Source organism: Equus przewalskii, chromosome 21 (assembly GCF_037783145.1).
Source record: "Equus przewalskii isolate Varuska chromosome 21, EquPr2, whole genome shotgun sequence".
Taxonomy (NCBI): Eukaryota; Metazoa; Chordata; class Mammalia; order Perissodactyla; family Equidae; genus Equus; species Equus przewalskii.
The window spans coordinates 25,100,672-25,128,370 of NC_091851.1; the positions used below are offsets into that span (position 1 = coordinate 25,100,672).

The 27,699-nt window shown below is 42.2% G+C and overlaps 1 long non-coding RNA gene across 1 annotated transcript; it reads right to left on the reverse strand.

Moving 5' to 3' along the window:
* Positions 1-921: 921 nt before the first annotated feature.
* Positions 922-5,207, reverse strand: LOC103542300 (uncharacterized). The gene is made up of 3 exons (XR_542676.2): positions 5,102-5,207; positions 2,807-2,916; positions 922-1,983 (listed from the first exon to the last, which is right to left on the reverse strand). It is a non-coding gene; the product is annotated as an uncharacterized lncRNA (long non-coding RNA).
* Positions 5,208-27,699: the final 22,492 nt, after the last annotated feature.

Genomic DNA, 27,699 nt, shown 5'->3' on the forward strand with positions numbered 1-27,699 from the left:
TTGCATGGTGAGGGGGCCTAAGAGAGTCCCAGGAGCTGTCTGCACTCTTCCCGCGCACTCACATGCTTCTCCCCTTGGAGGAACCCTCCAAACCCAGAGAATACAAAAGAATGTTCCTCACCAAGTGAGTGCCCTCTCTGAGCCTCAGTCTTTCCACCTGTAACGTGGGGGTGTGTGCAGATTTTATATGAGGATGTCAGAATTGTCTGATTATGTGTCTGACTGTCCCACCCCTTGCAGGAGGGTCGGGGCGTGTCTGGGTTTGCCTGCTGCCATATTCCCAATCTCGAGCTTGGTGCCTAGCACACAGAAAGCTGCCCATATTTGTGGAGGGCATTAATGCTCCCAGATGTCTGCCCAGGAGCCCACTTTGTGGTGTCTCTTGGCTTCAGCCCACAGATCTGGCTGTCCGTGGGTTGGGGGGTCAGGAGCACCCAGAATCCGGGTCTCTAATGTCCCCAGCTGAGGCTGGAGCGTTCCCCAAGAGGGCCAAATGTCCTTTTGGGTCAATTCCCACTTCAGTCAGGGCTTCCACGATCCTTTCATTCTAACATTTGCTGAGAAGCTGGTTCAGGGACCCTAGGGATCCAACAGTCTGAGATGCCACACTCCCTTTCGTTTCTTAGATGATCCTTTCCTTCACTGAGAGAGAGACATTGCCTAAATAATCCCACAGAGGAATGCAAAATGTACACCAGATGCTCTGAGAACTTCTTGCAGGGGTGCAAGGCCCATTCCTCCCGAAGGTCAGAGAAGAATTCCTGAAATGAGATCCGAGGGAGGAGGAGTTTACCAGACAAAGGGGGAGGAGGCAGCTCCTGCTGGGAGCTATAAAAGTCCCCTCCCCAGCCCCATGGTGATTTCCAACCTGAAGTGAGTTTGCTCGTGGTTGCGCAGGAAGCCAATCTCTGACACCAAGTGTAGTGGAAGAAAGTAGGAATTTTATTATTGCACAGTGCTGAGCAAAGAGAAAGGGCAGCTAACACTGAAATCCCAAACTCCCCGAAAAGCTAAAAGTAAGGGTTTTTATTTGGGGTTTTAGGTAGTGGAGGGGCAGCATATGGCCTTGCTGGTTGGAGCTTTTCCACCAGCCTGTGTTTGGCCTTGAGATTACTTGCAGAGAGGAATAGGAGGAGATAATGAATCCTGGTCCTTGGCCATTTGTCTCCATGGCCAATAGTGGATTCTGGAGCCAGGAAGCCAGGGAGTAAGCAGGGAATGAGTGCTTGGTTTTAACTCCATATATACTGGATTTCATGTAGGGAAACCGATATCAGAGCCAGTATCAATTTCCCCCTATTTTATGTTCATTCTTGAGGGATTTGGGGCAGTGACCAATCCAGCTACTTCCTGCTGCATCAGGGCCTAGGTTGTTCCATCTCATTGAAGCAGTCTTTTTTTTTTTTTTTTTTTTTTGAGGAAGATTAGCTCCGAGCTAACATCTGCTGCCAATCCTCCTCTTTTTGCTGAGGAAGGCTGGCCCTGAGCTAACATCCATGCCCATCTTCCTCTACTTTATCAGTGGGATGCCTACCATAGCATGGCTTGCCAAGTGGTGTCATGTCCGCACCCGGGATTCAAACTGGCAAACCCCAGGCCGCCAAAGCAGAACGTGCACACTTAACTGCTGTGCCACAGGGCTGGGACCTGAACCAGTCTTTTAATAAGGTAGTTATACACGTAGGCCCCAACGTTAGGCCTGTATTGTGTAAATAAGCAACCAGGTATTTAATAAGAAGTTTTTCTAGAGAAACAAAAAGAGAAAAACAAGGTGCATGGTTGGAGCAAATTATAAAGTAGTTCTTGAGCCCAGGGGGCAGCCAATCAAGATTCCTAGAAGTCAGGGTTGAAGCATCTTTCACAGTTTGCAATGTCTCTGATGGTGTCATCGGGCACACAGGTAGCTTTCTGAGAGGCTCACCCAGCAGCAGACGTGAATCTCTCCTAAGTTTGTATCAAGTCCTCCAGCTTCAGTTTGCAAGGCTTCAGGGGAAAAAAGGCAGGTTTTGTTTTCAATGATTCTGAGTGAAAATGATGGGGAAAAATCCTGAAAATGTTAGTTTGGAGGTTTGTAGCCCGATATTTCAGGAGACTAGAAGAATTCATGATCCAGTCCAGTGAACAGATGTAACAAAAATCTTAAAGACAATTGACAGAACCAAAATCCAATATCCAAAAATGCAGTTTTTCTTGAAACATGATTTTTCTCTCTCTAAAATTACCCTCAGTTTTACTAAACAAAGCCAAAGTAAGACCCACTGGTTTACAAAATGTCTAGTTTGATAAACTTGGCCCAATTATTTACATAAGTACAGCAAGAATAGTAATTGATTAAGTAGGCTCTTTCAAATCTGCTTTGCTGGAACCTTTTATAGGGAATCTCAGATTGAACTTTAAAGGCCTCTCAGGGCCAGGAAAGCCAAGCCATGGACTTATCATCAGATTCCAACTGCAGTACTACAAATTTGGGTGAATTCCTCTCTTTGTGAGGTTTCCTGAAATATTGAGCTTCCTTGCACCTGCCAGAGGGAGTGACACTCTTTACTCCAACCTTACAGGTTACTGGGAACCCATAAGCAAGGTATCAGGCCCATATTACCAAGTGGCTTTATTCCAGGAAGTCAACCTTTGTTCCTCAAAAGCTGTCTGGTCATATCTGAGCCTGTATGTTTTTCTCAAATATGATGTTCCAGTCAAAGCCTTGGTATTATAACCAGTGTTTCCAATTGTGTCCTTCTATAAGAAGAACAGATTCTTATTGAACTTATGCAAATAACGATATTGCCATGAAAATAAGAATACTTACTCATCAGGAGTTTTTCCAATTTGGAGGGCTCAGATAGCGAGAAAAATATAAATACCTCAATTTTGAAATCATAATTCCTTAAGAGAATAGAGAAAAAGGTTTTCTTAAATCTGAAAAAAAACCAAAACATCAAAAATCAGCAGTATCTCAAGCAAAATGCCATAAAAATTATAATCATCCCTATTGGTTTATTCAGTCCTGTATAAGCAGTTCTTGATCTTAATCTTCTGTCACAGTTTATGAGGTCATCAGTTTCTCTGTTAGAGTTCTGTAATTTCTACCCAGTTTAGTTTTACAATCTGAACATTTATCAGAAACCTGTACTCTATAATAAGCGCCAGAGTCCTTTCTATGAATTTCTCTGAAGATGAAACATATTTGCAAAAACATCAGAGTAAAACAGCATCTGTCTGCAAATAACAAAACATCTAAAAGTGGCAACTGACAAAGACACTTTACCATTATTGTGACATATAATACTTTGAGGTAATAACCAGAATCATGGCTAACAATCAGAACAGACCAGAATTTTAGGAATGTTGTATAATTTTTGAGACCCTTATGTCAATAACATTTATCCACATAATACCATTTAAGAAAGTTTGTTAGGGGCTGGCCCAGTGACACAGTGGTTAAGTTTGCACATTCCACTTCTCGGCAGCTTGGGGTTCACTGGTTCGGATCCCAGGTGCGGACATGGCACTGCTTGGTAAAGCCATGCTGTGGTAGGTGTCCCACATATAAAAAAGTAGAGGAAGATGGGCATGGATGTTAGCTCAGGGCCAGTGTTCCTCAGCAAATGATGAGGATTGGCAGTAGTTAGCTCAGGGCTAATCTTCCTCAAAGAAAAAAAAAAGAAAGTTTATTATTACTTATTTGACAATGATTCCCATGTAATCTAATATACCAAATAAGCCTAATTAGTTTAGCTTTATTTTTTTGTAGGAAGAGAGCAAATTTCTCTGAGAAGTCTCAGGGGCCCTCTGGAAATCCCCAGAGAAACTCTCCCTCTTCCCCCAGGTCAAAAGAAAGCTTTCATTCAGGACTTGCATATTTGTGTGTGGGGGAGCTTGTCAAAAATATTAAAAGGCAAAAAAAAAAATCTTTTATAACCTCTTTATTAAGATCAGACCAAAAGTTCAAGAAGAATATCCTTTTGAGAGAGAAAACCAAATTTTGATTTTGCACAGCATACTTTTCATATTGAAACTTACTTACTTAATAAATTTATTTCAATCTCAGCCAACTTGACCATACATAAAATTCTTTATGGTTTTACTTTCACAAACCTTTGTTACTTAATTTTTACATTCAGAATTTGTCCCAGTACTTTAGGACAAATTTATCTTTCTTAACTCAAGAAACAAAAATATTTCCATTCTTTATAACTTTTTTGCTGAAAACATATATTTTACTTTCCTTGTATACAGACCTTTTAGAAATATGTGTTTTCCCATAGAAAATTCTTCAGCATACATAAAACACGTTTATCAATAAACCTAAGAACTTTTCAGTTTCTTTGATATAAGAAACCAAAGGCAGACAAATATATGCTTAGTAGTTAACCTTTAATATTTTATCTTATGTGGAAATGACCTAGATACCCAATAAACTGTTATTATTAAATTTAACTTACCAAAGCTATAAAGTTTAAATTTCTAAAAAGATTTTGGAAGCTGTTTTTTTAAGTATACAGAATATAAAACATAGTTATTGTACTTAAAAACTGCTACCCAGTTTTAACAATTATCTTTAAATTGCTCTTAAAAACTTCATGTAAAGTTAAAGCAGTTAGCTATCATTTTAAGTTGTTTTAAGTACATGCACCATAATACCTAAAATTATTGTTAAAAAGCTGTTCCAAAAATTTTTATCTTTTTTACATTTATTTAGTTTACCTGTTCTCAAGAATTATATTTAGATCACCTAAGAAAACCTCATGGAACATCAAACAAAATTAACTATTCTACTGAGCTATTAGTTTTCCTGATAAATTTTGTAACAGAGATAACTGAGCTCATTTGACCAGTAAACCCAGGCTGCATGTCTGCATCATAGCCAATGCTGATAACTTTGTAGATATGTCTATTTTAAATCAAACCAGCAAACTTAGGCTTTCATTCACCAAAGATCATTTTATATCATGTTAAATAACTGTCGATTAGAAGTTTTGACATATTAATCAAAGACTGCATTCCATTGTGAGAGATTTTGAATCCGCTCTTTTCTGAAACAGAAGTTTCCTAGAATGGCCGTTACAATTTTAAGTTATCTCAAAAGTTTACTTATTCTTACTTGTTCAATTTTAGATCAGGAATTTCGGGGGAGTTGAAGTGAAGCTCATCTTGAAGGGAAGCTCAGCAAGAGAGCAGAGAAAAGCAGCAGATTTGGCTTCAGCTGCTGGCATGTTTAATTATTTATTTATTTTCTCTTAAAGAGGCAGTAAAGTATTTCTGATTTTATTTAGAAGCCTCAAAAGATTAAAACAGGCTTCCCATTGTTGTAGCTGGCTTTTTCCAATTGCATACGTCAGTTTGGGTAAACTGAAATTGGCCCGTTTTGGCCATTTTAATGTGAGGTCACCTTTAGCATGTTTAATTAACATTACCTGAAAGCTGGATTTCTATGCTCTTAGAATATCAGGTAGGGGAAACATTCCCCAATGAGGCATAATGTTTATCCCCATGACATAATTTACAATACAACCAGACAAAAGAGATATAATTATTTTACTAACGCCCATTTAAATATACTAATCTTTACAAACTTTTATCTTAATTTTTCAACTCTTATATCCTTAATTATGACTTATATTAGAGTTCCATTAACAAGTTTTGGTATTACAATATTATGTAGAGAAAGCATTCCCAATTATACGGAACATCTATTCCCCCGCAAAAAAAATCCAGGCAAAGTTGATATAACCTCTTTATATAATATCAGCTTAAATGCTTTTAATTTTTATAGTCTTATCAACCTTAGTAGCCTAACTGTTTCCCCAAACAATTGTTGGTCAGGGTTTTTTATTGTGATTTCTGCCTTCTGGCTTTTTAATTTTTTCAAACTGGGGTGAAAGGAACAGGTTTGTCTGATGTCCTGTAATGTTGGGGGATCAATGGGGGCTGTCCCTTTAGCCCATCCAACCTTAGGCAGTGTTTTATTAAAACCTTTGTTTTAAGTTTATTCATGTCTATTCCATTTATCCCATTTTTCTTTTTAATAACTAGCTAAAGATTTCCATCCTGTTGGGATGAGTCCTGTGCCTCTTCCCTGTCTGATTTCTCTTTGTTAACTAAATGTTTTCATTAGAATCTGTAAGACCACAAGAAGCAGCTGAGACCCCAAGTTTGATTCAGCTCTTAAGACTAGTCCTTATATTTCCCTTTGAATTTGGTCTTTTCATAGGTAGCAATAAAACAGCTGTTTATCATGAGAACTCTCTGAAAATTTTTTCCAACTTAAGGATCGGTTATTTGGCCATTTTTTTTCCTCTGGAATCTGAAGAATATTGTGGCCACGTGGTGTTACTAGAGAAAATCATCCCTCTTTAGACATTGGCTTATAGCTATAGGTCGACCAATCAGCCAGAGTGTTTCCCAAGGGGCTCTTAGGTGGAATAGATGCAGCACTGCCCACGTTAACTCCTTGAAAAGGACAAACAGACAAACAACAACAAGTACCAAACAAGTGTGCTTTCCCAAAAACCCTTGGCCACAAACAGAGGCCAAAACAAATACCAAAACCCAAACCAGAAACCAAAGTGCTTCCAGTCCCAGCTTAGTCCGTGTCCTACACTCGGTGGGCGCCCAACAAATGAAGATCCACTATGCAGATCTTCCCAAATGAGCAAGGACAAGGGACCTCGGTGTGCACACCAGGGGACTTACCAACACCTGGCCAGGGCGTCGTGACTTCAAAACAAACTGAGCCCAGAGGGCTGCCAGGTACCCATTATTCCCGCCAGTCCTATTGGAAAAGGTTAGCACAAAGACAAAAACAAAAACTGCAAGCTACTTACAAGAGACATCTTCCTAATCCTGAACATAGTTTCTTTCACCAACAAAGCAAAAGCGCCATGTGCCAACAATGTCTGGTTAGCAGCCAGTTACTTGGGGCTGTCCTTGAGATGAGGAGCTCAGGCAGCTGCAGGAAAGCTTCCAAGAGAGGCCTTTAGCCAGAGGCTGGTGTGCCACAGCCGAGATGTCTTCTTGGGACAATGTCCCATCTGGGTTCTCAAATTGATATCGAACCTGAAGTGAGTTTGCTCACCTGTTGCGCAGCAAGCCAATCTCTGACACCGGGTATAGTGGAAGAAAGTAGGAATTTTATTATTGCACAGTGCTGAGCGAGGAGAAAAGGCAGCTAACACTGAAATCCCAAACTCCCTGAAAAGCTAAAAGTAAGGGTTTTTATTTGGGGTTTTAGGTAGGGGAGAGGGAGCACGTGGCCTTGCTGGTTGGAGCTTTTCCACCAGCCTGTGTTTGGCCTTGAGACTACTGGCAGAGAGGAGAAGGAGATAACAAATCCAGGTGGCTGTCCTTGGCCATTTGTTTCCATGGCAGATAGTGGATTCTGGTGCCCGGAAGCCAGGGAGTAAGCAGGGAATGAGTGTCTGGTTTTAACTCCATATATACTGGGTTTATTGTAGGGAAACCAATAACAGGGCTGTTATCACAGGCACTCTGCCCAGCTCCATTTGCTGGGAGATTGGTCTCTGTCCAATGGGAGCCAACCTTTACCACATACTGCCAGGAGAGGGCACCTGGCTCCTAGCTTTGGCTTCAGCCTGCCACGGTCCTGTGATCTCGTGTATGATATACCTCCCAACTGCCCTGGGAGACAGGCAAAAGGCAGTTTATTGCTCCCTCTCGTACAAGAAACTAAGGCTCAGAGAAGTTTGATGGACATGGCTAGTGAGTAGTCTTTTGACTTGTTCTGAGGGCCTTTACTCATGGAAGCCTCTGCTCTGATAGTGACACTCAGTGTGATGATACTAGTTCACATTTGTTCAGTACTTTTTATGCTCCACCCTATAAGGTAGCTGCTGTAATAATACCCATCTTATAGATGAAAAAAAAAAAACTATGGCTTATAGTGGTTGATTGGTCCAAAGTTAGGAGGCACCAGTGATGCTGACTCTAGAACCTCTGCTGGTAAGCACTGCTACTCAGCTTTCCCATCATGTTGTTCTCTATACCCCCCACCACACATTCACTACAGAGTGCTAGATGCTAGATATGAAAACACAGGAAGGAACAGAACAAAGACCCTGCTCCCTTGGAGCTCCTTCTTAGTGGACATGTGTGTCTTTACACACGACTACAGTTATACAAACCTTCACACACATGGTCATTCATGCATACACTTTCCCAACCATCACATACAAATACACATACACACAGATTCACACTCTTACACTTGCACACACATTCACACACTCTCACATGCTCATTCACACATATTCAGACACACACCTACTCTGTTAGTGTGTAGGACTGTCCCTTGACTTGTGCTTTAACTGCCAGGTCCCTGGGGCCTGAGGTTCAGCCAGTGACCTGTGAGCTGTTTGTAACAGCCTTCCTTTCCTTTTCCCTTCCATTCATTCCAAACACATTGCCAGCTGTCCACTCAGGGGCAGGCTACTGGGGAACACGGATGACTCAGACCTGGCCCCTGCGCTCCAGGAACTTCCTAGCAGTGGAGGAGAAAGACTCACCAACAAGCACCACACAGATCATCATGCCAGGGCAGGTCTGCAAAATCTCCAGAGTGGAGGGAGGGGATGATGCACAGGCCTGGGGGCTAGAGGGGTTTCTCAGAGAAAGAGGTTCCCACCTGGGTCTTCAGAAAAAGCCAGGCAGAGAAAGCAGAAAGCAGAGACCTTCCCAGGTGTGGAAAAACATCTGCAAAGTCATGGCAGAGTTAAAAAGTGGGGGAAAAAAAATAGCAGCTAACATCGTGAACTGTTTCAAACCCTCTGTGTAGATTATCCTGTTAAACTCCTTCAACAACCCTATGGGATAGAGATCATTATTTACTACGTTTTATAGGTATGGAAACTGAGGATCAGGGAGCCCTAGCTGGTAAGCTGCAGAGTCAGAATCTGAACCCAGTTCCTCCTGGCTCCAGGGTGTAGGCTCATGGCCGCAGGCCACTGATGCCTTGGCTACGATCACTTCTGCTTCCCACACATATACACCCTCCCTTTCTCTCCCTCTGACACTGAAGGGGATGCTGACAGGTGCACCAACATAGTGTCACTCTCTCTACTGTCTCCAAAACTCATCAAGGTACCCTGGTGCCTCCTTTACCCAACAAGCTGTTCTGCCCAAGAAGAACTTCCAAATAGTATGCCCTTAGGGAACACACGGGTTGGTTTTGTTTTGGGCAGACAGCTTTGTAAAATGTGTTATACATGCCCCTAACTCTTCTGAAAGTTCAGAGGGTTGTGAACTCCTCCAGGGAAGCCGCGAAGCCTTGGGCATCTCTGCATGCCAGCCTCCAGCCTGGCCCAGGGTACTACCTGGTCAAGGTTTGTGGACTAGAATGGATGACACATGGGTTTGAGCAGAGGGTAGAACATGGTAGTCCTTGGGATGTTTGCCTTACAGCTGACGTTTTCTGACATTTTGAATTTGCTGGTAATTTTTAAAAATCAGAGGAGTTGACATGGAAATCCATATTTCCAGCTTCTCTTTAAGAAATTATCAGATCTAGCAACTGAGCCTACATTGTCGTATGGCAATGGGTGGGGGAGCTGGATGTTAGTGGACCTCTTTAGATGCTGTTTAAGCTCTCCAGGCCAACATATGTCCCCATCCCTGGCCCACTTCGGTTGTCATGCCAGCCTGACCTCTGACTTAAAGTTTTCTCAATGGTCCAGGATCATCCCAATGAACATTGGTTGTCATTCTCATTTGCAGAACATCCACTGAGATTTTGCCCCTACGCTACATGTCCCCACATTGTAGGACTCCGTGAATTCTTGTGTTGGTTATAATTTACCTATCTTTCCCCTTTTGTCAGCTGTCACCTCTAGCTGATGTCAATGAGGCCATCTTTTGTGCCTTGCTCTCTCCCTATTGGAGTAGAGGCTGCCCAGCCAAAGGCAAGGATGGGACAGACAGGGAGGGGTCACTCCAGACCCTACTGATTGCCTATTTTCAGGGGCCAAGATGGATTCCTGGACCTTAGTCCAGAAATATGGGCAAAGATGGTGTTGTAAGTTAAATGGTGGCCTCCCAAAAGATGTGTTCACATAGAATTTGTGACTGTGACCTTATCTAGAAAAAAGGTCTTTTTAGATGTCGTTAAATTAAGGATCTTGAAATGTGATCATACTGGATTCAGGTGGGCCCTAAATTCACTGACAAATGTCCTTATAAGAGAAGGCAGGGAGAGAAGACAGACACAGAGAAGACCACATGAAGACAGAGGCAGAGACTGGAGTTAAGCATCTACACCCAGTGAACGAATGGCAAGGATTGCTATCAGTCAGAGAAACTGCAGAGAGGAATGGAACAGATTCTCCTTTAGGGCCTCCAGAAGGAACCAACTCTGCTGACACCTTGATTTTGGACTCTGGCCTCCAGAACTGTGAGAGAATACATTTCTGTTGTTTTAAGCCACCAAATTTGCAGTACTTTGTCACAGAAGCCCTAAGACTCTAACACAGATGGGAAGGGGAGAGAAAATGGAAGAGTGGGCAGCGTGGAAAAGGCTGACCCTGGTAACTCAGTTTCCCCTGTCCCTCAGAGAGAGGGAGAATATGGAGAAAGATGAGGTGATGGGGCAGTAGCAAGGGTTGGTCAGAGTCACCCCCACCACCACCCCAGGGACTCCAAAGACTCGCAGGGAATGAAGCATTCTGGCAAGCTATGGGTTTATTATAGAAAGCTTTTTATTTGAAGGTTGTAAGCAAGTGTCCTCAGGGAACTGCTCTTGGGAGGGTGAGGTGGGTCTGTAGGGAGGCAAATCAGCCGGGCCTGGCATCTCAAGTGACAGGGGTTCACACCAGCTACCCATTCCAGGCAGGTTGTCTGGCAGAGGGGTCACCCAGGAAGGGGAGGGGAGACAGCAGCAGGGAATCCTAAGAGCAGAGAGAAGGAGGGTGGCATGGAGTGTGGCTTCTCAGACAAAAGTGGTGAGAGAAGTTGGATCCTTCATCCAACTCTGCCTGTTTTCATTTTCTTCCTTCTCACATTCTCTCATATTCATGGGCACTTATTAGGTGCCAGAACTGTGTAAATAATATCCATCTACAATATAGAAGGTGGGACAAGGCGATCCTGAAAGTTCTTTTTAGGACATTGTGTGATTCTAGCTGCAAACCAGGATCCTAAAGTACAAGCATTAATAATAATCCCTTGAACTCAAGCTTCCGAGCAGATCTTCATAGGCTCCCTGTGGGATGCGCAGGGCTGGGATCATTATTCACTTTACAGAAGAGGAGACCGAGGGATGAGCACTTGGCTGAAGCATCACAGAGTCAGCAGTGGACGAGAGCCTGGACCTTGAAGAGCTCACACCCAAAGAGGGAGATTGATGTGGTCATGTGGTGTGAGGATCCAATGATGAGTGTTGTGCTCCAAGAACCTGGATCTGGTGGGTCCAAAAGGAGGACAAAGAGCTTGGCATCACCTCTCCATGGTGTTCTGAGGCTGACTGCACATAATTCTGTGGCCTGGCATCTGCTTATCTGTGGCTGTGTAACAAACCACCCATGCTTAGTGGCATAAAACAATAACAATCATTTTTTATTATTATTATCATCTTTTGAGTTAGGGGGTTGATTTGGCTCAACTGGGCAATTCTTGTTCATGGTCTCTTGTGTGGTTGCAGTCAAGCAGTGACTGGACTATGTCATCTTGAAGGTTCCCTCACTCATGTGGCTACCAGTTGATGCTGGCTGTCAACCTCAGTGGGGCTGTCAGCAGGAAACCTGCACATGGCCTCTCCATGTGGCCTGGGCTTCCTCACAGCATGGCAGCTGGGTTTCAAGGGTAAGCATCCCAAGAGAGAGCCAGGTGGAACTTGTATCAACTTTTTTTTCTTAAGTATTCTTTAAAAAATTTTTTCTAGCTTTAGTGAGATACAATTGACATATAACATTATGTAAGTTTAAGGTATGCAATGTGATGATTTGATACACATATATATTGTGAAATGATTGCCACAACAAGGTTAGTTACTACGTCATTCACCTGACATGATTACTGGGTAATTTTTTGTGGTGGTGGTGACGGTGAGAAGACATAAGATCTACTCTCTTCACAACTTTCGAGTATGCAATACAGTATTATTAACTATAGTCACCCTGCTGTACGTTAGATCTCCAGAACTTATTCATTGTATAACTGGAAATTTGTACCCTTTGCCCGATATCTTCCCATTTCTTCCACTCCCCAGCAACCACCATTCTACTCTCTATTTCTAAGAGTTTGGCTTTTGTACATTCCGTGTACAGGTGAGATCATACAGTATTTGTCTTTGTCTGACTTTTTTCACTCAGCATAATACCCTCAAGGTCCATCCATGTTGTCCCAGATGGCAGGATTTCCTTCTTTTTATGGCTGAATAATATTCCATTGTGTGTATATTCATCCATCGATGGACATCACAGGTTGTTTCCACGTCTTGGCTATTGTATGGCTATTGTATATCACCTTATATGCTCTAGCCTTGGAATTCATATGGCATTACTTCCACCATACTGTTAGTTGAGGCAGTCACAAAGACCCACCCAAGTTCAAGAGAAGGGGCCATAGACACTACCTCTTGATTGAGGAGGAGCAAGGTTCTAGAAGAGCATGAGGGATGGCAGATACAGTTGTGATCACTTTTGACAAATACACTCTGCCACACCAAATAAGGGAGTGACCTCTGGAGTCAGATGCCTGGGTTAGAATCACACTTCCCTAATTTATGGCTCTGAGTTTCAGTTTCTTCATCTATAAAATGGGGCTAATAATACCACCTAATTCATGTGATGGTTGTAAGGATTGAACAAGTAAGGACCCAACGTGCAGGGTCCTGGCACATGGCCAGTGCTCAATGTTATCACTGCTGTTGGGACAGGTCATCATGCTAAGTTCTGACCAGTGTAGTTCACCACACCAGGCGACTGCCTGTATGTAAGTGTGTGAGGAAGCCTAAAGGTGTGTTCAAAGATGTGTGTGCAAGTGGGTCCATGTGCACATGTCCACAGGCGCTGAATGAATGAGTGTGTGTGTCAGTGTGAGTGTGTGTATAGGTGGGAACTTGAGTGGAGGCCTGCCTGTCTACACAAGGGCACATGCAGGATTATGGATGTGCATGAGTGTGTGGGTTAGGGGAGCGCAAAAGACTGAAGCCTAGTGTAAGTGTGTGTCCACAGGTGTGTGCCATTAGTACTGGGTGTGGGTAGATTATGCCATGAGGGTGTATGAGTGTGTGGATATGGTCAAGCATGTGTGTTAGATTGTGTGTATATGTGTGCATGAGTGTGTTTGTTTCCCAGAAGATGACTATGCTTGAGGCTTGTAAAAAATGAGAAAATGTAGACATAAAGAATGTTTTCAGACTTTCCCAGGAATGTTCAAATTAAATGAACCCCTGGGGACTATGACCAGATGGAAAATGAGGTGAAAGGAAAATGACAAGCACCCAAGAATCAATCCTGAAGGCACAGAAATTCACAATCTAAATGACAGAGAATTCAAAATAGGTGTCATTTAAAAACTCAATGGGGGGCAGGCCTGGTGGCGTAGTAGTTAAGTTCGTGCACTCTGCTTCAGCGACCCAAGGTTCACTAGTTCAGATCCTGCGCATGGACCTACACATGGCTCATCCAGCCATGCTTTGGCAGCATCCCACAAAGAAAACAGAGCAAGACTGGTACAGATTAGCTTAGCAACAATCTTCGTCAAGTCAAAAAAGGAAGATTGGCAACAGATGTTAGCTTAGGGCCAATCTTCCACAACAACAAAAAAACCTCAATGAGTTACAGGAAAATTCAGAAAGACGGTTCAATGAAATCAAAACTAAAATTAATGAAGAGAATGAATTCTTCATAAAACAGATTGAAACTATAAAGAAAAACCAATCATAAATGTTGGAGATGAAAAACACAATGAACAAGATAAAGAAAAATCTGGAGCCCTTAAATAACAGAACTGAAATTATGGAGGAAAGAATTAGCAATTTACTCGCATGCATGCACAGGACAGAAATATAGAAATGCTTCAAGTGGAGTAGGAGAGAGAACTAAGACTAACAATACATGAAGAAATTCTCTGAGAAATATCTGACTCAATTAGGAAATGCAACATAAGGATTATAGGTATTCCAGAGGGAGAAGGTAGGGAGAAAGGACCAGAGAGAATATTCAAAGAAATAGTAGCTGAGAACTTCCCAAACCTGGGGAGGGAGCTGGAATTACCTGTAAATGAAGCTAACATAACTCCTACTTGCATAACGTAAAAAGACCTTCTCCAAGGCATATAGTAGTAAAACTGGCAAAAGTCAATGACAAAGAAACATATTAAGGGCAACAAGGCACAAGAAAATAACTTAAAAGGAACCCCTTTTAGGCTTCCAGTGGATTTCTAAGCAGAAACCTTACAGGCTAGGAGAGAGTAGAATGACATATTTAAAATTCTGAAAGATAAAAACTTTCAGCCAAGAATAATCTATCCAGCAAAAATATCCTTCAGATATGATGGAGAAACAAAAACTTTCTCAGACAAACAAAAGCTGAGTGAGTTCATTGCCACAAGACCTCCCCACTACAAGAAATGATCAAAAACCCCTCACACCTGAAAAAGGAAATGAAGGGTTTACAAAGCTTTGAGCAAGGAGATAAATAGGCAGACAAAATCAGAAAATTGCAGCTCTCTATCAGAACAGGTCAGCAAACGCTTAATTATAAAGGGAAGGAAAACATCAAAATGAATATAATCTCATCATTTTAACCAAAAACTCACAAAACAAAATGTCAGAAGCTAGAACCACTGTTATGTGGTCTGTTCCCTTGGACTCTATGTGCAAGTGTGCTCTATTCCCTTGGACTCTCAGTTCTTGCTTCTGTTGATTCAGATGCCTGGTTAGGAATTTATCTGCCCAACTTTCCATTCAGCTTGAGATCCTAAGAGTCCTCCATTTTTTCAGAATTCCTCCTCAAACCTTAGGGTCCTGAGAGCGTGGTTCTGGGCTTCTGCAACACTCTGCCTGAGTGACCAGTATTGAACCGCATCTGTGGCTCAGAGTTATGGTTCCACTGTTGTGAAGAGCTGGGATCTCCCTGCATTTCCCACACCATTATTCATTCTCTTTCTCTCTCTCATACACACATAGCGTGAACTCTGTCCTAGAAAGATTTGTTCCACTTGTGTGGCTATTGATTCAGGATCATTTCCTCCTATAGGGCATGGCCTTAAACCTGTGCCCCAAGTTCTCAGGGCGTGGCCTCAATAAGTCACTGACCTCTTGATGCTACTACCATTTCCCCATTTGCAAAATGAGGAGTAAATCAGTAGGAGTGTTTTGGCTGCAAACAACAGAAACAATTCTGGCTAGCTTAGCGAAAACTAAAGTGGGGCAGGGGCTTAGTCCACTGGAGACGTCTGGGGACCTTAAAGAATCAAAGGGATAAGCATACAACAGGCCTCGGAAAAGACAGAACCCTGAGGGGTGCTAAAGGAGCCAGGTCAAAGCAAGCAATGGACAATGTCTTCCCAAGGGAAGGCGAGGGCAAGGCCACGGGATAGGTCGGCTCCAACCACTTCAGTTCTTGCACTGGACGATTCATAATTCGAATTCCCAAGAGGGAGACTGATTGACCTGAAGTAATGCCCAGGAAAGGGTGGTCCATCTTGGCTGACAGTCCTACAAAGTCTGTTTGTAATGTGGGAGGGGTAATTCTCTAAGAGAAAATCAAAGAGACAGTTGCTGGGGGGCAAAATCCACAACTGGCCCTTATGAGAGGGCTGGACTCCAGGTTTATTCCGAGGATACTTCCAGCCCCAGAAATTCTGCAACATAATCTGAAGCAATGGTTTTCTTTTGGTTTTTTTTTTTTAATTTTAAGGAGAGGTACCCTTTCCTCAGTTGAAATCTTAGGGGGAACCACATAATATAATACACATCAAAGCAGTTTTAAGTTAGTAAAATGTTATAATGATGCTCATAAAAATTTGACATCAGGGGTCAGAGATTAACAGTTGTCCTCCTATATCAGCCTCAGCAACCATTTTGTTTCTGTCTTTTGTTTTGGTTGCACAGTACTGAGAAAGGTCTAATTCACACAGAGAAGTTCTTGCAAAAAGGTTTTAGGGGCCAGCCTTGTGGCGCAGTGGTTAAGTGCGCACATTCTGCTTTGGTGGCCCAGTGTTTGCCAGATCCTGGGTGTGGACATGGCACCGCTTGGCAAGCCATGCTGTGGTAGGCGTCCCACATATAAAGTAGAGGAAGATGGGCACAGATGTTAGCTCAGGGCCAGTCTTCCTCAGTAGAAAGAGGAGGATTGGCAGTAGTTAGCTCAGGGCTAATCTTCCTCAAAAAATAAAAGGTTTTAACTGCTCGCCCTTGGACCTCAGATTAGTCTCCTCTTAAACAGAAACAGGAAGAGGTTTATTTCAGAATCTGGTCTACATGGTCTCCAACATGTTAAAATTGGTGCATGGAACATTTAGACATGCATGTTTTTATTACACCTTTTAAAAGTCTTCAATGTTTTTAAAAGTAGAAATTGAAACACATGATTCTACAGAAGCAACATACTTCAAAAACCACTACCCAGAGGGGTAGCAGGGCCTCAGGGCCTCAAACCCCTTCTTGGATTAAGGACCATAGGCCAACCTAATTGGCAGTCTTTGGTTCCTCCATCTGTTTGAACAACCACAGATCTAACATCTCTATCCACTGTCAGGAAATTACCCCCAGTCATACGATACAAACTTCATAAAGGAATTTAACTCTCAGAGCCACTTCCCATGTTTGAAGGGACAGGACAGATGAAGGAAAGAATTTGATTTTAACTGAATTAGCCAAACTATCTACAGTAAATTTCAGGTGAGTCTAGAGTAAACTTGTTCCTTCTTTCTTCTTACATGCACCAAGTATATTTATTGTGGGATATAGGATGTGTGTGTTGTTGTAGGTAGGGGTGGGGCAAAAATGTCTCTGGTTTTATCAGTAAAAGCATCAACTCGTCAGATATTCACTCCAGAAAGGATTTTTCTACTGATGGCTTACAGAGAGACAAGAGCTATTGCCAGCCCTCTCAGCAGGCTATGGGAATTGTGGAGTCGGGGAGATGGCACCATTTAATGACAATGATGATGATGATGACAATTTTGCCTTCTTATTGTCTGGGGAGCCCAGCAAATAGCTTCATTCCTTTGGCTCCTTAAGGTTTTCACACCATCCAGAGCTCTTCTTTAGAATTCCTGGACCCAACAGCTGCATAGAATACCACAGCAAAAATAAAAACATAACTTCTAGAAAAATTAATATCATGATGATGATGATGATAAAAAATAACCTTCTCAAGTTGATACTGGCTGAGATATTGGTTTCCTTACATTAAACCTAGCATATATGGAGTTTAAACCGAAGCACACATTTCCTGCTTGCTCCCTGGTTTCTTGGCTCCAGAATCCACTATCTGCCATGGAGACAAATGGCCAAGGACAACCACCCAGATTCATTATCTCCTCCTCCTCCTCCTCCTTCCTCCAAGCAGCCTCCCCAGGTTTGTGGGAAAGCTCCAATCAGCAAGGCCATATGCCCCCCTCCCCTACCTAAAACCCCAAATAAAAACCGTTACTTTTAGCTTTTCAGGGAGTTTTGGATTTCAGCATTAGCTGCTCTTTCTCTGTGCTCAGTGCTGTGCAATAATAAAATTCCTACTTTCTTCCACTACACCCAGTGTCAGAAATTGGCTTGCTGCACAACAGGTGAGTGAACTCACTTCAGGTTCGATATCAATTTGGGAACCCAGATGGGACATTGTCCCAAGGAGATGGCTCGCCTGTGGCACACCGGCCTCTGGCTAAAGGCCTCTCTTGGAAGCTGACCTGCAGCTGCCTGAGCCCCTCATCTCAGGGACAGCCCCAAGTAACTGGCTGCTAACCAGACATTGTTGGCACATGGCACTTTTGCTTTGGTGGTACAAGAAACTATGTTAAGGTCTTAGGAAGGCGTCTCTTGGAAGCAGTCGGCAGTTTTTGTTTTTGTCTTTGTGTTAACCTTTTCCAACAGGACTATCTGGAAATGATGGGTACCTGGCAGCCCTCTGGGCTCCAGTTGCTTTGAAGTCACAATACCTTGGCCAGATTTTGGTAAGTCCCCCGGTGTGCACACCGAGGTCCCTTGTCCTTGCTCATTTGGGAAGATCTGCATAGTGGATCTTCATTTGTTGGGCGCCTCCGGAGTGTAGGACACGGACTAAGCTGGGACTGGAAGCACTTTGGTTTTGGGTTTGGGCTTTGGTTTTGGTTTCTAACTTCCATTTGCTGGCCGAGGGTTTTTGGGAAAGCATGCTTGTTTAGGATTTGTTGTTTTTTGTCTGTTTGTCTGTCCTTTTCAAAGTGTTAACATGGGAGGTGCTGCATCTATTCCACTTAAGAGCCCCTTGGGAAAAACTCTGGCTGATTGGTCGACCTATAGTTAGAAGCCAACGTCTGAAGAGGGATGATTTTCTTTTGTAACACCACGTGGCCACAATATTCTTTAAATTCCAAAGAGAAAATGGCCAAACAATAGATCCTTAAGTTGGAAACATTTTTAGAGAGCTCTCATCATAAACAGCTGTTTTGTTGGTACCTATGAAAAGACCAAATTAAAAGGAAACTATGACTAATCTTAAAAACTTAATCAAACATGAGGTCTCAGCTTCTTCTTGTGGTCCTACAGATGCTAATGAAAACATTAGGTTAACAAAAGAATAGAAGAAAGCTGAGGAAAAATAAAGGAACTCTTTTCAACAAGGTGGAAATTTTTTTTTTGAGGAAGATTAGCCCTGAGCCAACATCAGCCACCAATCCTCCTCTTTTTGCTGAGGAAGACTGGCCCTGAGCTAACATCCATGCCCATCTTGCTCTGTTTCGTATGTGGGATGCCTAGCACATCATGGCTTGCCAAGCGGTGCCATGTCTGCATGCAGGATCCGAACCGGTGAACCCCGGGCTGCTGAAGCGGAACGTGCGCACTTAACTGCTGCACCACTGGACCAGCCCCAAGGTGGAAATTTTTTTAAAGATTTTTTAAAAAATAAGAAGGTTAAGAGGCCAGCCCAGTGGCTCAGCGGTTAAGTTCGTGTGGTCTGCTTTGGCAGCCTGGGGTTCACCAGTTTGGATCCCTGGCGCAGACCGACAACACCACTCATCAAGCCATGCTGTGGCAGGCATCCCACATATAAAGTAAAGGAAGATAGGTGCAGATTTCAGCTCGGGGCCACTCTTCATCGGCAAAAAAAAAAAGGAGAAGATTGGCAGTGGATGTTAGCTCAGGGCTAATCTTCCTGAAATAATAATAATAATAAGGTTAAGGTAAATAAGGCAGTGTATTAAATAGACAAATATTAAAGGGAAAAAAAGGAGAAATCAGAAAGGGAAGAGTCACAGGACTCATCTCAACAGGATGAAAATCTTTAGCTAGATATAGAAAAGGAAAATGAGATAAATGGAACAGACATAAATAAAGTTAAAACAAAGGTTTTAATAAAACACTGCCTAAGCTTGGGTGGGCTAAAGGACCACCCATATTGGCCCCCCAATATTAAAGGACATCAGACAGGCCTGTTCTATTCATCCCAGTTTGAAAATTTTAAAAGGTCAGGAGGCAGAAACCACAATAAGAAACCTGACCAGCAATTATTTGGGGCAACAGTTAGGCTGCTCAGGTTGATATAAAGATCAAAGTGTTTAAGCTAATATTATGAAGAGATTATATCAACTTTGCCTGGATGTTTTCTCTGGGCATAGACGTTATGTCTAGCTGGGAATGCTTTCCCTATGTAATATTGTAATACCAAAACTTGTTAATGGAATTCTAATATAAGTTATAATTAAAAGTCTATGAGTTGGTAAAATTAAGATAAAGTTTTGTAAAAATTGGTATACTTCAATGAGCGTTAGTAAAATAATAACATCTCTTTTGTCTGATTGTATTGTAAATTATGTCATGGGGATAAACCTTATGTTTCACTGGAAACGTTTCCCCTGCCTGATAGTGTAAGAGCATCTAAATCCCCTTCAGGCAGTGTTAATTAAACATGTTAAAGGAGATCTCTCTTTAACATAGCCAACTTCAGTTTACCCAAACTGATGTATGCAATTGGAAAAAGCCAGCTACAACAATGGGAAGCCTGTTTTAATCTTTTGAGGCTTCTAAATAAAATCAGAAATACTTTACTGCCTCTTTAAGAGAAAATAAATAATTAAACATGCCAGCAGCTGAATTCCAAATCTGCTGCTTTTCTCTCCTCTCTTGCTGAGCTTCCCAGCAAGATGAGCTTCACTTCAACTCCCCCGAAATTCCTGATCTAAAATTAAGCAAGTACAAATAATTAAACTTCTGAGATAACTTAAAATTGTAATGGCCATTCTGGGAAACCTCTGTTTCAGAAAAGAGCGGATTCTAAACCTCTCATAATGGAATGCAGTTTTTGATTAATATGCCAAAACTTCTAAAAGACAGTTATTTAACATGATATAAAATGATCTTTAGTAAATCAGATCCTGTTTAAATTTGTTGGTTTGATTTAAAATAGACATATCCTCAAAGTTACCAGCATTGGATATAATGCAAACATATAGCCTGGGTTTACTGGTCAAGTGGGCTCATGTTATGTTTGTTACAAAATTTATCAGCAAAAATAATAACTTGGTATAATAGCTGATTTTGTTTGATGTCTTGTGAAGTTTTTGTAGATGATCTAAATATACTTGTTAAAGAAAGGTAAACTAAATAAATGTAAAAGTATAATAGTTTTTGGAAAAACTTGTTAACAATAATTATATGGATTATGGTGTATGTACTTAAAACAACTTAAGTTGATGATTAACTGTTTTAATGTCACACAAAGTTTTTCAGAGTAATTTAGGAGGGCCGGCCCCATGGCTGAGTGGTTGGGTTAGTGTGCTCTGCTTCAGCAGCCCAGGGTTTCACGGGTTCGGATCCTGGGCTCAGACCTAGCACCGCTCACTGAGCCATGCTGAGGCAGCATCCCACATGCCACAACTAGAAGGACTCACAACTAAAATATACAACTAGGTACTTGGCGGCTTTGGGGAGAAGAAGGAAAAATTTAAAATTGAAGAGAAAAAAGACTAATTTAAACATAATTGTTAAAAATGGGTAAGAGTTTTTAAGCACAGTAATTATGTTTTATAGTCTGCGTACTTAAAAACAGCTTCCATAGGGGCTGGCCCCGTGGCCGAGTGGTTAAGTTCGCGCGCTCCGCTGCAGGCGGCCCAGTGTTTCATTAGTTCGAATCCTGGGCGCGGACATGGCACTGCTCATCAGACCACGCTGAGGCAGCGTCCCACATACCACAACTAGAAGAACCCACAACGAAGAATACACAACTATGTACCGGGGGGCTTTGGGGAGAAAAAGGAAAAAATAAAATCTTAAAAAAAAAAAAACAGCTTCCATAATCTTTTTAGAAACTTAAACTTTAAAGCCTTACTAAGTTAAATTAAGTAATAAAAGTTTATTGGGTAGCTACATCATTTCCACATAAGGTAAAATGTTAAAGGTTAACTCCTAAGCATAGATTTGTCTGCCATTGGTTTCTTATCTCAAAGAAACTGAAAGATGCTTAGGCTTATTGATACACATGTTTCATGTATGCTGAGGAATTTTCTATGAGAAAACACATATTTCTAAAAGGTCTGTATACAAGGAAAGTAAAATGTATGTTTTCAGGAAAGAAGGTAAAATGAAGAGTGATATTTTTATTTCTTTTGTTAAGAAAGATAAATCTGTCCTAAAATACTAGGGAAAAACAAGGACATAGGACAAATTCTGAATGTAAAAAGGAAGTGACAGAAGGTTTATGGAAATAATACCCTAAAGAGTTTTGTGTATGGTCAAGTTGGCTGAGATTGAAATAAATTTATTAAGTAAATAAGTCTTCATATCAAAAGTAAGCTGGTGCAAAATAAAATTTGGTTTTCTCTCTCAAAAGGATAATCTTCTTAAACTTTTGACCTGTTCTTTTTGTTTGTTTGTTTGTTTGTTTGTGTTTTGTTTTTGTTTTTTGAGGAAGATTAGCCCTGAGCTAACTACTACCAATCTTCCTCTTTTTGCTGAAGAAGACTGACCCTGAGCTAACATCCATGCCCATCTTCCTCTATTTTATATGTGGGATGCCTACCACAGCATGGCTTTTACCAAGTGGTGCCATGTCCACACCCAGGATCCAAACCGGTGAACCCTAGGCCACCGAGAAGCAGAACATGCAAACTTAATCACTGTGCCACCAGGCCAGCCCCGTTTTTGGCCTGTTCTTAACAAAGAGGTTATAAAAGACTTTTCTTTGCCTTTTAATATTTTTGACAAGCTCTCCCTCACACACCAAAATATTCAAGTCCTGAATAAAGGCTTTCTTTTGCCCCAGAAGAAGAGGGAGAATTTCTCTGGGGATTTCCAGAGGGCCCCTGAGACTTCTCAGAGAAATTTGCTCTCTTCCTATAAGAAAAAGTACTACTAATTAGGCTTATTTGGTATATTAGATTATATGGGAAGTGTTGTCAAATAAGTAATGATAAACTTTCTTCAGTGATATTATGTGAATGAGTGTTATTGATATAAGTATTTCAAAAATTATATAATAGTCCTAAAATTCTGATCTGTTCTGATTGTCAGCCATGATTCTGGTTATTATCTCAAAGTATTATATGTCACAAGAATGGTCAAGTGTCTTTGTCAATTACTATGTTTTAATGTTTTGTTATTTACAAGCAGTTGTTTTACTCTGATGTTTTTGCAAATATGTTTCATCTTCAGAGAAATTCATGGAAAGGACTCTGGCACTTACTCTAGATTACAGGTTTCTGGTAAACTTTCAGATTATAAAACTGAGCTGGATAAAAAATTACAGAACTGTAACTCAAAAACTGATGGCCTCATGAAACTGCCATCAAAAGATCAAGAGTTGGTTACATAAAACTAAACGAACTGATAGAGATGATTATAATTTTTGTGACTTGTTTAAAATATTGCTGATTTTTTCAATCTTTTGTGTTTTGTTTTCTCAGACTAAAGGAAATCATTTTTTCTTTTCTCTTATGCTAACTATGACTTACAGCAATTTGATGAAATTACACATTTGTAAACAAAATTGAAACATTTATCTTTTTCCTCCCTATTTTATCCCTCCAAAATTTAAAACCTCCTGATGAGTAAGTATTCTTATTTTCACGGCTATATAGTTGTTTGCATAAGTTCAATAAGAACCTGTTCTTCTTATAACAAAACACAACTGGAAACACTGGTTATATTACCAAGGTTTTGACAGGAATGTTATATTTGAAAGAAACATACAGACTTGGATATGACAACACAGCTTTTGAGGAATAAAGGTTGACTTTCTGGAATACAGCCACTTGGAAATATTGGCCTGATACCTTGCTTATGGGACCCCAGTGACCTGACAAGGATGAGTAAAGAATGTCACTCCCTCTGGCAGGTACAAATAACCCCAGGATATTTTGGGGACCTCACGAAGAGAGGAATTCACCCAAACCTGTAGTTATTACAAGCAGAGACTGATGACAAGTCCTTGAGCTGGCTTTCCTGGCATCAAGAGACCTATAAAGTTCAATCTGAGATTCTTTATAAAAAGTTCCAGCAAAGCAGATTCAAAAGAGCGCATATAATCAATTACTATTCTTGCTGCACTTATGTAAATAGGTGAAATTTGTTAAAACTAGACTTATTTGATAAACCCAGTTAGTCTTCATTTGGCTATATTTGGTAAAATTAAGGGTAATTTTAGAGAAATAAAATTATGTCTCAATAAAAACTATAATACAAATTTATAAATATTGGATTTTGGTTCTGTCAACTGTCTTGGAGGTTTTTGTTTTATATCTGTAAACTGAACTAGGTCCTGAATTCTTCTAGTCTCCTGACATATCCAAAATAACAAATCTCCAAACTAACATTTTCCACTTTTTTCCCATCATTTTCACTTGGAATCATTTAAAAACTAAATCTTCCCTTTTTCCTGAAGCTTTACAAAGTACACATGGAGGACTTGATATAAACTTAAGAGAGATTCATGTCTGCTGCTGGGTAAGCCACTCAAAAAGCTACCTGAGTGCCCAATGACACCATCAGAGACATTTCAAACTGCAAAAGATGCTTTGAGCCTGACTTCTAGGAATCTTGATTGGCTGCCCCCTGGGCTCAAGAACTAGTCTATAATTTGTTCCAGCCATCCACCTTGTTTTCCTCTTTTTGTTTCTCTAGAAAAACTTCTTATTAAATACCTGGTTACTTACATGATACAGGCCTCACTTTGGGAGCCTACCTGCAACACTGCCTTATTAAAAGACTGGTTTAATGAGATGGAACAACCTATGCCCCAATTCAGCAGAAAGTAGCTAGATTGGTCACCATCCCAAATCCCTCAAGAATGAAGGATGAACATAAAATAGGGAGGAATTGATACTTGCCCTGATACTGGTTTCCCTACCTTAAACACAGCATATGTGACGTTAAAACCAAAGCATTCATTCCCTGCTTGCTCCTTGGCTTCCTGGCTCCAGAATCCACTATCTGCCACAGAGACAAATGGCCAAGGACAGCCACCTGGATTCATTATCCCCTTCTCCTCCTCCCTACAAGCAGCCTCCCCAGGCTGATGGGAAAGCTCTGACCAGCAAGGCCATATGCTCCCCCTCCCCTACCTAAAACCCCAAATAAAAACTCTTACATTTAGCTTTTCAGGGTTTTGGGGATTTCAGCATTAGCTGCCACTTCTCCTTGCTCAGAGATGTGCAATAACAACATTCCTACTTTCTTCCACTACACTCAGTGTCAGAGATTGGCTTGCTGCATATTGGGTGAGTGAACTCACTTCAGCTTCGATGTCAAAGTCACCTGATATCTTGAGATCATATTTAAAAGTCATTGGGTGAGCTGATTCCTTCTCAAATCAAAAAATAGAGTCTTGTGACTTTGGGAAAAAGTTTAGTTTTTCTCTCTCATTACTTATCCCAATATCTGTCAACATCTGGAATTCTGCATAATGTATGCATGTTAGAAGTTGCAAAGGAAAAGCAGAGATGAGACCTGGGGGGAAGAGTGAGCAGTGCACCCCCTTGGGAACTGGGAAATAAAGAAAAGAGGGGGATTTGATGAGGGGAAGGGGACACTGAATTCACTGATGGGCCAAGGGCTACCCCTTTGGAATCCGAAGACAGCCTCGCTTTCCCAGTCTTGAATGATCTGGGAATTAATTGATCTCTGTCTGACAGATACCCCCCCAGGAAGGCTCAGCTGTACTGAAGCACCCTAAGTAACCCTCAGTAATTTCTTCCAAACCAGAATCATAGAGCCCCTGTACTCGCTGATGGCTTTGGAGGGCCCTGAGACAAGCCCCATATCCCCAGGCTGCCTCTGAGGTTGTTTCCTGCCTTTTGCCAGGGACCCAGGGCTGCTGCCCACAGCCCAAGGCCTGTGTGATCTGTGGCTATCACAACATCATACTAACGGTGACTATTAATTGGGCAGCTACCTTAAGCCAGGGTTCTCAAGTTTGCTTGCAGTGGGTATTATTATAAATAGGGAACTGGGCCTCAGAGAGGCTACATATTATACCTAGATCTCATGCCTCAGTGCTGGATTTCACACCTAGCCCACGTCTTTCCAAAGCCTATGCCCTTAAACACTAGGCCACTGAAAGCCAGGCATAGGGGATTCCGTCTGCCTAGAGCCAACACCATGCAGGAGACTCAGCCACAACATCTGAGTTGGGACCCCAAGGTCCAACTTCCTGTTCTCTATCGTTTTCCTACAACCTGGTTCCATCTGTGTCTTCACATCAGCAAGACTCTTGAAGTTGCCAGGGACAGCAACTCAGTTCAAATGGGCTAAAGTAAAAGGGAACTTTGTCGTTGTCGTTGTTGTGGTTGTTCACATCACTACCAAGTCCAGAGGGTAGATCTAGTCAGCATACAGCATGGCTAGATTCAGGTCGTCAGGAATGTGTCACTCTGTCTTTTATTTCTGTGTTGGCATCACCTTCTGGCAAGCTCCTCATTGTGGGGGCAAAGAAGTGGCTCTAGGCTCACCTTCCTTCCAAGACTGACAGCCCTATTAAAGAGTACCTTTTCTCCATTTTCAAGACAGGTGAGTCTCTTTACAGTTGCCACCTGCTGTGCAACAGGCACAGGAGCAAATTCTACAACACTTGGTATGGACCAGTAGCATAGGCATCACCCGGGAACTTGTTAGAAATGCAAATTACAGGGCCCCATCCCAGCCCCAGTGAATCAGAAGCTCTGGGGGTGGGCCCAGTGATCTGTGCTTCAACAAGCCCTCCAGGTGGTTCTGACACACACTCAGTAAGAACCACTGGCTTAAGAAACAGGCTTTAGGGGGGATACAAATAAGCCAGCAGTTAGTAGAAGAGTAGACACAGGTCCCCATGGAGAGACATGGGGAGCCATCCTGTGGGTGTATGTTCCCATCCGCCTCTCTTTTTCTCTCCCTTGTAATAGGGCAAGTGTGAGAACAACCGTGACTGGGAGCAATCAGCCTGTAAGAGTGCTAGGCAGTGTGAATTTAGGGGCCAACTATTTATGGGTTATGTCAGGAAAGGCCCACTGCCCAGCACTTGGGGACCTTTGGGACCCTTGGGAGGTTGTAACTCCTCCAGCCAAGGAGAGGAAGCCAGTAGACCTGGGGGAATCTGGGTCCAAGCACAGCCCCCACTGGGTCCAGGCAGCCCAGGGTAAGCTTCTGGGGTCACTGATGGACAATTCCATTGCACCACACCAGACTTGTAGTAAAAGTCCTAAAGTTTGGGGTTGGAGTCTGGACCAACTTGAGCCATATGCCCGACCTTCAGCCAATTTGGAGAGTTGACTGATGAGGAACTTGTTGAAGCCGATTGATGAAGCCTAATCACATAAGCACCCCTGGCTGCCTCCATCACTTCAAGCAGATTTCCTAGCCTTGTCTCCTGGGGTAGTTCTGAGTGGGTCTCAGTGATCAGAGTCTGGATCCAGAGCAGAGCTAACTCCTGCCTCCTACCTCCTGTAGTTCTCACTGGCATGAACACGCCCCCACACCCCCTCCTGGGTTTTTAGTCCATGCTACCCCAAGCCCTCCAAGCCCCTCATTACTTGTCCCCAGCAGGCCTTGAGAAGGGATCCCAGCACCTCCAGCCTAGCAGGGTCCTCCCACCACAGCCTGCCACGGAGGTGGGCAGATGGGCTTGGTGAGCAGGAAAGAGCTCTGACCCGGAGGCAAGCAGGACACCTGGATCTGCACGACGACTTTGGACATCACTTAAGCTCTCTGGACCTCCATTTCTCCATATGCAAATCTGCATTCAGCTCTATAGATGCTCTAAGGTCCTTCCAAGTTCTAAGACCCTATCATTTGCTAAAGTATTGTCTCGTTTTCTAAGTATTCTAAATTCCCTGCCCTCAAAACAGCTCCATCTCACCCACTGGTGCCTGACACAGCCCTTAAAACTTGACATGAAACATTTCATACATGTTACATCACGGACCCTCAAAATAACCATCTGAGGTGGGTATTTCTGTCCCTGGCCCAAGCCACATGCTGAGTTAACAGCAGAGCCAGGTCTCCTTTCAAAGCCCAGTCCACTGCTCCACAAAACGCCCCAGGCCTTAACCTTCCTTCTTCCTTTCCTGGAAAGAAAATCC